This window comes from Arachis stenosperma, chromosome 5, assembly GCF_014773155.1.
Source record: "Arachis stenosperma cultivar V10309 chromosome 5, arast.V10309.gnm1.PFL2, whole genome shotgun sequence".
In the NCBI taxonomy this organism is placed as follows: Eukaryota; Viridiplantae; Streptophyta; class Magnoliopsida; order Fabales; family Fabaceae; genus Arachis; species Arachis stenosperma.
The window spans coordinates 50,034,518-50,045,153 of NC_080381.1; the positions used below are offsets into that span (position 1 = coordinate 50,034,518).

Below are 10,636 nucleotides of genomic sequence, written 5' to 3' on the forward strand. Positions count from 1 at the left end.
AATTTTCAATTCAATTATAATAACAAAGTATAATGTGACATTTTGATTATAAAATTAGTAAATATATAATGGATCAGTTATGTCTCCTAAAAAAAACAAACAAACAAATGATATGTTTTAGAACAAAATGGTAAATACATTCATAATCAGTTTATCAAAAATAAAAATATAGTTTATTTAATAAAGTTAGACAGCCAAACAATTTCTAAACTAAGTCCAACCAAGTCCACTGGTTATAGCGCATTTCTTCAACGATGTCAACGTCGTCTTCTCTTGTTTGTTTTTTTTCCCTCCTCCTTTTTTCCCTTCTCATCGTAGTCTTTTTACATGTTCTCCTATACATGTAAACAAACTATAGCATAGAATTTTAACTCACAACACAGAAATTTTTAAAGACTCATCCCCAGAATATTGACACCAACCAACAAAATGCACATAGCATAAAATTTTGGTGCATTGTACAAAAATTTTTGAAGGACTATATATCCAAATATCAACCAATAAAATACACATAACACAAAAATTTAATGTACACACAAAAGTTTTGATGCACAACAGAAATTTTATGTCCAGCACAAAAATTTTTGAAGGACCATATGTACAGAACATTAATTCACCCAAATAACAAAATACATTCACAACAAAAATTTATGTGCTGTGTAAAAAATTTTGTGCTATGGGCAAAATTTTTCTGCTTTGTGCAAAAATTTCTATGCTATATCAATAAACTTGTACTATTTGCAAAAATTTTTGAAAAAAATTTCTATGCTATGTCAATAAATTTCTGAGCACTCAGAAGATACTTGCAGGATCTTCTATCAAACAAACCATAATAACACACTAATCCAATATTTTTGCTTTGACGTTAAGAAAAAGGGTACATAAACATAATGCTCATAAATTTTTATAAAAAAAAAGGGGGAGTATGAATGATACTCATTACTACATATTTATCTTGCTTGTGCTCTCATCAAGGGAAGCATTTCATCCTCTGTAAAATGACGAATAAAACCCATGTTAATAGCAGAACAGAGATAATTATATTGGTGTGTAATGTGTTCAAGAAAACCAAGATCAATTACCTGTTTTTCAACTTCAACAGCGGACGCAGCTAACCTGCGCTTCAATATCGTTCTATCTTGCTCACAATTTTCTGTCTCCGTGTCTAAAAATACAGGAAGCATGGTTCAGAAGATGGTAATAGAGAATGAGCTCGAAAACCAGCAGGCTTCAACAAAATTAGAGGATCAAGTAGCACATCGCAAGTTATAATGCTAGAATAAGAAACTAAACAAAACATTTAAGTTTGAAAGAATCTCACCGTAGTAATACGATGACAGAATCGTGATGCGTTCTGTTGGCTGGAAAAAAGGGGAAAAAATCATATTATTACTTAAAGAAAATAAGAATCGGAATGATGTAGGATCAAATTTGGTTGAAAACATTAACCAAGGATAATTATGAATTCTCTGAGGATGGATTAAATGTTGAGGCAGGGGATGAAGGAAATAAATGCAAAAACAATGTGTCCAGAAACACTTCAGAACAATTTCAGAGTGAGGATTAGTGTATGCTAGAGACTGTTAAATTGCAAAACATTCTGATGCCGACTACAACAATCACAAAAACCGATAAACTGATAACATTAAGATAGATCAGAAAAGCCAAAAAATTATCATTCAAATTACATTTCACCCTCAGACAAACTTGAACGACAGGTATTTGAACAGAATTTTCTTAATTTATTACAAAAATGACACTCGACCTTGGCAATAAAAGATTGCAGGTGAAGAATTCCAATCTACATGTTAGATATTACTATACAAAAACAGCAACCATGTCATAAAGATTCAACAAAGTTTTCCATGGTTGTTGACTGCCCAATACAGCCCTTCTCTTTTATCCAGACTTGATACCAATTATGTAAACATTTGAGAAGCAAAACACAAAGTGGGAAGAGTTAAGCTACATTTTACTATATAGAACAATTTTCCTAAAAACACACACATATCTATGCGTAAATCCCTAGCCTCCACACCACTCTGTTTCTTGTCTCATAAGTCTGTCAAGGTCTGCCTCTAGCTTCTCTTCAAATAAATGAATAGAAAAATATTGCAATGAAATCCATAAACATCTCACATGTAAATTTATTAACTAATTTATGCATATGATCCACAATTTAACACTAAAAGAATGGTAAAATGCAAAATATGGATAGGTGTTTTAAGTTTACCATTACAAATATACCCTCTTTACGGGTAGGCAGCTGCTCGAGCTTTTTCAATGTATCATCACCTTTAGTAACTCTTCCAAATATTGCATACTGAAAAGAGCTCATATCAGCATACAGTACATAATGAAGTACATTTGACTGAATCATTTGAAATGATGTTAGGGCAATATGTCTATCCCACCGTGCCGTCGAGATGAGGAGCATTTCCAAGTAGTATCGAATGAGGATGAACCACTGTCTGGATCATCATACCTGTAAGAACAATCCTAAATACATCAAGGCTTCCAACAGTCACTGAAAACCAAAAGAGTAAATGGTGTAAGAATTTTAGAACATAAGCAATACAATTAAGATGAGTACGTTATCTAACTAACAAACTGATTATTCCCTATAAAAATCTTTTAAACTTTAGACTCTAGATTTTCTACAAGAAGTCTCGAATGTATAAAAGCTCCCCAGTCCCTGCAACTGATAACATCTTCAAGAAACTTGCATCGGTCGTAACATCACAAATGAACACTTCCGTTCCACACAGTTGTATTTGAAACATCATACAAAACTAAACAACCAATAGCTTCCATCTAGAAAACTTAACCTTCCCATAGAAAGAATACCACGAACATGTTTGACTTCGCTAAATTCACCAACAACAGTCTTTTCAGCTTCTTTTCTTTGTTCCTCATTCATTGGAGCAGATCTTCCACCCATAACATCTGCTACTTGGGCCACAAACCCCTTATCCACCTGAACATTGAATTTAGAACAAAAATAAAAAAACCAATCACTTACATGCTGCAGCCACCAACTACATAAATACCTGATGTTACTTACTTACGTCCCGGAGAAACATACCCGAAAGAAATGGTTTGTGTTATAGCCTCCAAGTCTGACAAGCTTAAAGATGTGATCAACAGTTTTGGGTGCAACAGTGGGAAAGAAACCAAATTCAATATCCCCATAATTTGTCTGCATTCAGAACTCAAGTGATACACCATGAACAACAACAAAGATGCTGATGTCAATTTATCAAACAAGTTATGTGCATACAAACATCACAATCAAGATGGATAAATTTCTCACTTAATCAACCACTTGATTCCAATTTTTCACACATAACAAAATAACTAATATACTTCAGCTAAATCACAAACATGGGCATCCACAGATACAACATCAACAGCCCTTACATTGAAACTCAGCTCATGACTTTAACTTTCACTATAGATTCAAGCAATTATGAATAGCAGGTCAAAGAGAATCTAACTTTCGAAGTAAAAAACCTGAAAGACAACGCGGGTGGATCCAAGTTGGGGTTCCAGGGAAGAAATTAAAGACATCAATGACAACAAAATGCAAGCATTGATCATAAAGCTGAATCCTGGGCTATACATTTTGAGCAATGTTAGATTTGGAAACAGCTTCAGCTCCTGAAATTGGAGTCAACCATCCCAATTTCGGAAAACTAAAGTCCTGAGTAGAAAAGTTGTGTTGGTGTGTTTAACGGGTATGGCATTTTTTTTTTATGGTTTTTGGTCATGTTAAAGTGATTCACAGATATGGATTGATAGTTGATACTATAAAAAATTATATATTTTCTTTTGGAAAGGTGATAGAAGAAATATTTTTGTTTCTCAATAAATTAGTTTGGGCCAGCAAGAATAAATTTTTAAAACATTTTCTTCTGTGTTTGGACGGGGCCTGGAATTTTATAACATTCAAGTTGAATTTAAAGCTAGGGACTGCGTAACGTGCAAATATTCATTATGCCGAATCAGAATTTATTTAATATGAGCCCAAACTAAACCAAAAACAAAAAAATATGAGCCTAATTTTTTTTCCCACAGTAGATAGATAGTCACGAACAAAAAAAAAAGTGATACAGTTGGTTTTTTTAGCCTTTCTTTATTTATTTTAAATTTATTATTATTTGTACAACTTTGTGTTGCTTCATCTTAATTTTTACTCTTTATCAATATCTTTACGGTGACTTTTCAATAAATTAATTAAAATAATATTAAACCCAAACAATTCTTTGTTATATGTAGTTTTTTTTTTTTGGTATTATTTGTATTTTTAATATATGTGTGTAAAGTTGGTCTCTGTTTTTGGGTCAAGAAGTTGGTTCTAGATATTTGTATGAAGCCCAAGAAAATTGGTTACAGATTTAATACAAGCTTACAAAGGGTTTATGGGTCTGTGAGCCTTATATGAAACAGGGGGTGTCCAGCAGGTATTCGTCAAAACATCATTTTTAGGCTATGGAATTAAGTTTTATTTAAAGATTTACTGTTAGTAAATAAATAGGAGTGCCAACGAGCTATAAGTTAAATAATATGTGTTTGGATTTCAGTTTGTAAACGAAGTTTGCACAAAATTGATTTTGTAAAATTAATTTTGATAAAAATATGTTTGGCAATCTTTATATCAAAATTGATTATAATAAAATAAATATTATTTGGATTATATTACTCAAAATCACTTTTAGATGAAAAATTACAAACAGACATTCATCTAAATAATTTTTTTATATACATGCAAAATCAGAAAACTAACAAAAATAATATAAAAAATATTTATCATATAAATAAAATAAATACAATAAAAAATAAAAATATGAAAGAGAGTATTATAAATTTTATAATGTCAAACAAAAAGAAAATATTCTATAATTTTTTTAGTATTGTCAGTACTCTTTAATTTAGTATTATTTTAGACTATAGATTTTATTATTTATGACTCTATTATTATTTATAATTAATTTTTTATTTATTTGTCTTTTTGTATAGGATCATAATTTATATTATACAAAATTTTGATAATAAACGTAGTATATAATAATTACAATTACAAATATTACAAAGTCAGAATAAATAAATAAAATTAATACAAAACAAAAATAGAGTACATCAAAGAATAGAAAAAAATGATAAGAAATAATTAAAATTTCATAAAACCAACAACATATATCATATGAACAAAAAATTACAATAAAATCAAATAAAAAAATAAAAAAATTCCATACATAACATAAATACAATGCAGTAAAAGATAGAAAAAAAAGAATTTATATGAACAAAAAATAATAAAAATATCATAAAAAAAGTCAACAACATTTGTGAACAAAATAAAAGAGCACTACACAAATAATATAAAAATATTTATCATATAAATAAAAAATATAATAAAAATATAAATAAAAAATATAATAAAAATATAAAATTAAAATATAAAAATGAGTATTAAATATAATAAAAATTAAAATATTCAATTTGCTGGTAATTGAAACAAATCTGAACTACTTTGATGAAAAAAAAAGTTGTAACTAAGAATTATGAAGAAGCAGGAAGAACTATAAAGAACTAATCCTTTTTATAAAAGAAAATGGAGGGTATGGTTGGTAGAAAAAAAATAAATTTTTCATCTAATTTTCCAAGGGTGATCACCAACCATGAACGTGAAACGTAGAAGCTACAAATTTTAGCTTCTCCTGAACGTGCGTTCAAAGGCAGAATCATTTCTGCGTTTAAAAAAACAAAAATTGCAAAACATAAAAGTGAAACTTTCAAGAAGCTCAAACGCACTTCTATCCTCTCTAAGCGGTTGCCAAACACACCCATAATTTTTTATACTCACTTAAAGGTTGAAGGTTTGAATTTCTCTATATTTGATAATAAAAAAAAAACAAAAAAAACAGATAGAGGTGGCAACGGGACGAGTAGGGGCGGGGCAAATAATTACCTGCTCCTAGGGCTGGCAATAGGTAGGGTAGAGTAGGGTTTGAACTCCACCCTAATTCTATCCGTGGGTTGAAAATTTTCTTAAAATTCTACCCTATCCTATCCGTGGGTTGAGAATTTCTTAACCCTAACCCTACCTGCACCATAAAGTTCTAAACCCTATCCTATCCGACCCTAATCGAAGAAAAATAAAAAATTTTTAACCAAATATAAAATTCAACTATTCTAAATTTCATACATATTAAAAAATAAAAAATAAAATATTAAATTCAAATTTAAATTAAAAACAATAAAATTTTAAAGAAATCCTATATAAAATTACAAATAATATGATAATTAACTTAGTGATTATTCAAGTTTTTATAAGAGAAAGATTGTGAGTTCAACACTCATTTTCTTCACTACATACATAACTTATATATATATATATATATATATATATATATATATATATATACTATATAATATATTAAGGATGTGAATAGGATAAGATAGGATATACCCTAAATCCGTACCGTATCCTACCCGCAGGCAAATTTACACTCTATCCTACCCTATTCGTAACGGGTCGGATAGACAATCCTATTCGAACAGGTTAATTCGAATTGAATACCCACAAATAAAATATATTACCAGTTCTACCCATTCTAAATGAGTAGAGACAGGATAAGTAATCGCAAATTTAAGTATTCTTATCATTCTTTTAAATAAATTATAAGATTCAAACTTCGAATATTTATTTAATTAGATTAACAAATTAATTACTAGATCAACCAAAACATAATCTTAATTAAGAAAGCTACGACCAAAAAACCAATTAGAATTCCAGTCGACAAATATATAGAAACCGACCAATAAAATAAAACAAGAAGCGGAACACAAACAAAAATAAGAAGAAATTAGTGTATCCTCCGAAAGGAAAAAAAATCAAAAATAAAATAAAAATAAAATCAGAGGAACGTGCATTATTGAATAAAATAATATTTTCAAGAAATAACTAGATATTTTCTTACTTGACGTTGCAGCTTTTTTCTCAGTATCTCACTCTCATTTTTCTTCAATCTCTATTTCACTTTCTTCTTTGCGTTTCCCATAAAATCTACTATACAAAAACTTAGCTAAAAAAAATGAAAAGACAAACCACCATGTCTTTTGCCAAAAAGTTATTATTATTATTATTATTGTTATTATTATCCATAACGAAGACTTTGAACGGCAGAAAATTAAATCATAGGGTGCTTGACCTTTTAAAACCGTAGATATAGGCATAGCCCAAATTTTGGGCACATGCTAATGTATGTTTAGGGTTCAACATTTCCACATAGAAATGATAGTAACAGGGAGCTTTTCTCCTCTTGTTTTTATTGTTCAACACCAAACTTTCTGTTGCCATAGGCACTAACCACTATAAATTAAAGTGATATAAAAAATTGTACAGTGTATTACATGTGCACTAGGGAAAAAAGAACAATAACACCTAATTAAGCACAAAATTGTCAATTCTTATTATTACCAACACTGTTCATCATCAATGGAGACATGAGAAGGCTACTGCACCAGTTCCCTCTCTATATTCTCTATAAGTTATAGGTGTGATCGTTTTAGAATATGCCAATTCTTTCAAGTGGGAAAATAATTTGCCTAAACAAAATTCTCTAGCAACAAATTCTTTCGAGAGGGGAATATGTGCCATATTTAAAGAGTGCGCTTGTGATCCTAATTAGGCCAGCAGAGCAACGCAACTGAATTGAGACTTTATTCTTTAATAATTGTTTGGCATTTTGCATCTTTTTTCTATCAATTGTAGTTGAAATACTGTTGTCTTATAATTTTTTTTTCTTTCGTGTCTTTTTATTAATTTTATTATTTATTTTTGTTGTTGATTTTGGTCATTGACAATTTTATTCGTTTGGGTGGATATGACAATTTTATTCTTCAAAGAAGAACCGGAACCTGATTCCAATTTGAGCTATTATTCTGGCCCAAAAGCCCAGCCCCAATGGCAATAAGCCAATAATGAGTGTCTCCATTCAATGTATGTATCTTTTGTTGGAATCAATTATGGTTGTTTCATGGAAATCTTAATAGAGCTTTACCATAAAATCATGCAAAATTAAAGAAAGAATGCATCATTGCCCCGAAAAACTAAATTGTATATATTTCTCATTTTTTTTTTCTAAATTACTTGGTAAAGTGTAACTTTTACCTTATATTCTTAAGTGGAATGAAAAAAAAATGTGAAAAAAGATATTAAATAATGAAATATTACATTTTACTAAATAATTGAGAGAAGAAAATTAAGAAGATTCACTTTCTTATGTTTATGTGTAGTTAGCATTATCGATGTGCAATTATTCGAAGTATAGGCATAGCATATACTTCGCCTTTTAATTAACTATTTTGTGTTCTAAGTAAGTAAGTATTAGGAATGATTTTTTTTTTTGCTAAGAGACCTAATAGAATAATATCCTTTTTCGAGTCTCTATGGATCGAGTTGAATTAATCAAGTTCTTGGTAATTAGATTCTATCAACATTCAATAAAACATCATTTTCATAATTGAGTTAGAAATTTTGAATTTTTTATTTTACATATTATTAATATTTGCAAATAATGTTCTCATTTTCAAGTCTTATCTTAGAGTGAAACATTAAGTGTAAAAAAGTCACTTTATCAAAAGAGACTATAAATTACAATTTCATTGAAAATACACATATATTTTATTAATTAAAAGTTACATACTATGTCTTTGTATTTAACATTTTATGCACTTATTTAACTCTAGTTTAATTAAAATGTTTTACAAAATTCAATTTTATATTTTTATATGATTTTACAAAAATCTATCTCTTGTATTTACGGAATTAAAAAATTACATCGTTATTATTATATACTACATTACATTTTCTTTCGAATCCTGTTCTAAAATAACCATGCATCATGCTACAACATAATAACCTAGGATCATGTATATAATTTTAATTATATATAATGGTCATTATAGATAAATTATTCAATTTAATTATAGAAGTGATACTTAGTTTTGTAATTAAAATTTTTAGTAATTATCAAAATAGTCATTGACTTTCAAAAATAATCAAATTGATCCTTAAATTTATAAATAATGAATCTTTATTTTTTTCTTAAGTTAACTGTCATTTCCATAGTATTAATATAAAGTGTTATATTATGACATTTCAAATCGTATGACATTTCCATTAAAATGAAGTGTCTAAGATTTTATTATAATTAAATAGGTATTTCAAGTTAATTAAGGATAATATTAGAAAAATAAAAAAAAAAGTAAAAATTTATCTAATTTAATATTTATTATTTTAGTCTCTAATTAATAAAAAATTAATTAAGCAAAATAAATATAATTAACTAATTTAAGATACTAATTTGATTATATTAAAATATTAATCATATGATCTTTTTGTTTGCAAATGTGATGTTGACATTTTAATATTTTATATCAGCATTAGAGATGAATTGAGATTCACAATTTATGAATTTAGAAATCAATTTACTCATTTTTAAAAGTCAACAAATTTTTATGAGCGTTAACAATTTTAGAAATTAAACCTTACATTATTTCTTTAATTATATATATCACATAACTTTTTTTATGTTATAATCTCACCATCTTTTTTACAGAAAAAAGGATAAAGGCCGTTAAACTTGTTCAAATAATGGTTGTTAAGAAGACTATTGGTTATTGTTATTATTGTTATAAGATACTTCAACTAAAAATAAACAAAAAAAATCTTGTGAATTTGGAATATGAAGATCTATGCCTGTAGAGAAAAAAGGGATTACTGTAGAGAATGATGATTAAATTTGGGGATTAAAATTTTAAATTTTAATTTAGAGACCAAATTATATCATAAAAGTTTACTAATCCACGTCAGTTAGCCGTTACCTGGTCAGTGTGTCACAGAGGAGTCCAGATCAGTTTTTCGGTGGTGCCAGGTGAACGGAATGTGTCGAAAGGACGAATCTGAGTCCTGGAGTACAATTTCAAGGACGAATATAGATAACTTTTATGTTCAGAAACTACTATAAGACTCGAGTATAACTTCAGGGACCACTTTAAAACTTATCTCAACTTTCGCTATATAGATTTAGACCTATAAAAGCCGAAACTAAAATGACCACAAATATAACTGCTAGGTTCTCATAACCCGTAAGCCACGCAAGCCCAGACGGGTACCAATCGGAAGTTCTAAAGCAACTAGAGTTAACTAGTTAAACCATAGGCTATGAATATAAGAAGAATTTTGCTAGGGAGACAATGAAGAATCTTGACAATGTGTATAATGGGCTAATTATTTAGCCTAATAGGAATAAATAATAAAAACTCCTCCACTATTCTAAATTCAAAACTCTCATTCCGTTATTTCATATCAAATTTTAAATTTTAAATTTTAAATTTTTTAATTTTAAATTTCAAATTTTTAAAAAATTCAATTAATTATTTCAAAAAAATAACCATCCAAAATTTTAGTTTACCAAAATATTTCACTCCAATACCCTCTTCTTTTCAACCGACGGCCACTCCCATCTTCATCAATAATCATTCCACTTCACCTTCACTGCTTGACTTGCCACACGCCACTCACCTTTAGTAAAAATAACCATCCACTTAAGAATAAAAATAATCATCT

General features: G+C 28.5%; 1 pseudogene; it reads right to left on the bottom strand.

Annotated features, from left to right (window-relative positions):
- Positions 1–946: 946 nt before the first annotated feature.
- LOC130982141 (peptidyl-prolyl cis-trans isomerase CYP23-like) lies at positions 947–3,771 on the bottom strand (annotated as a pseudogene).
- Positions 3,772–10,636: the final 6,865 nt, after the last annotated feature.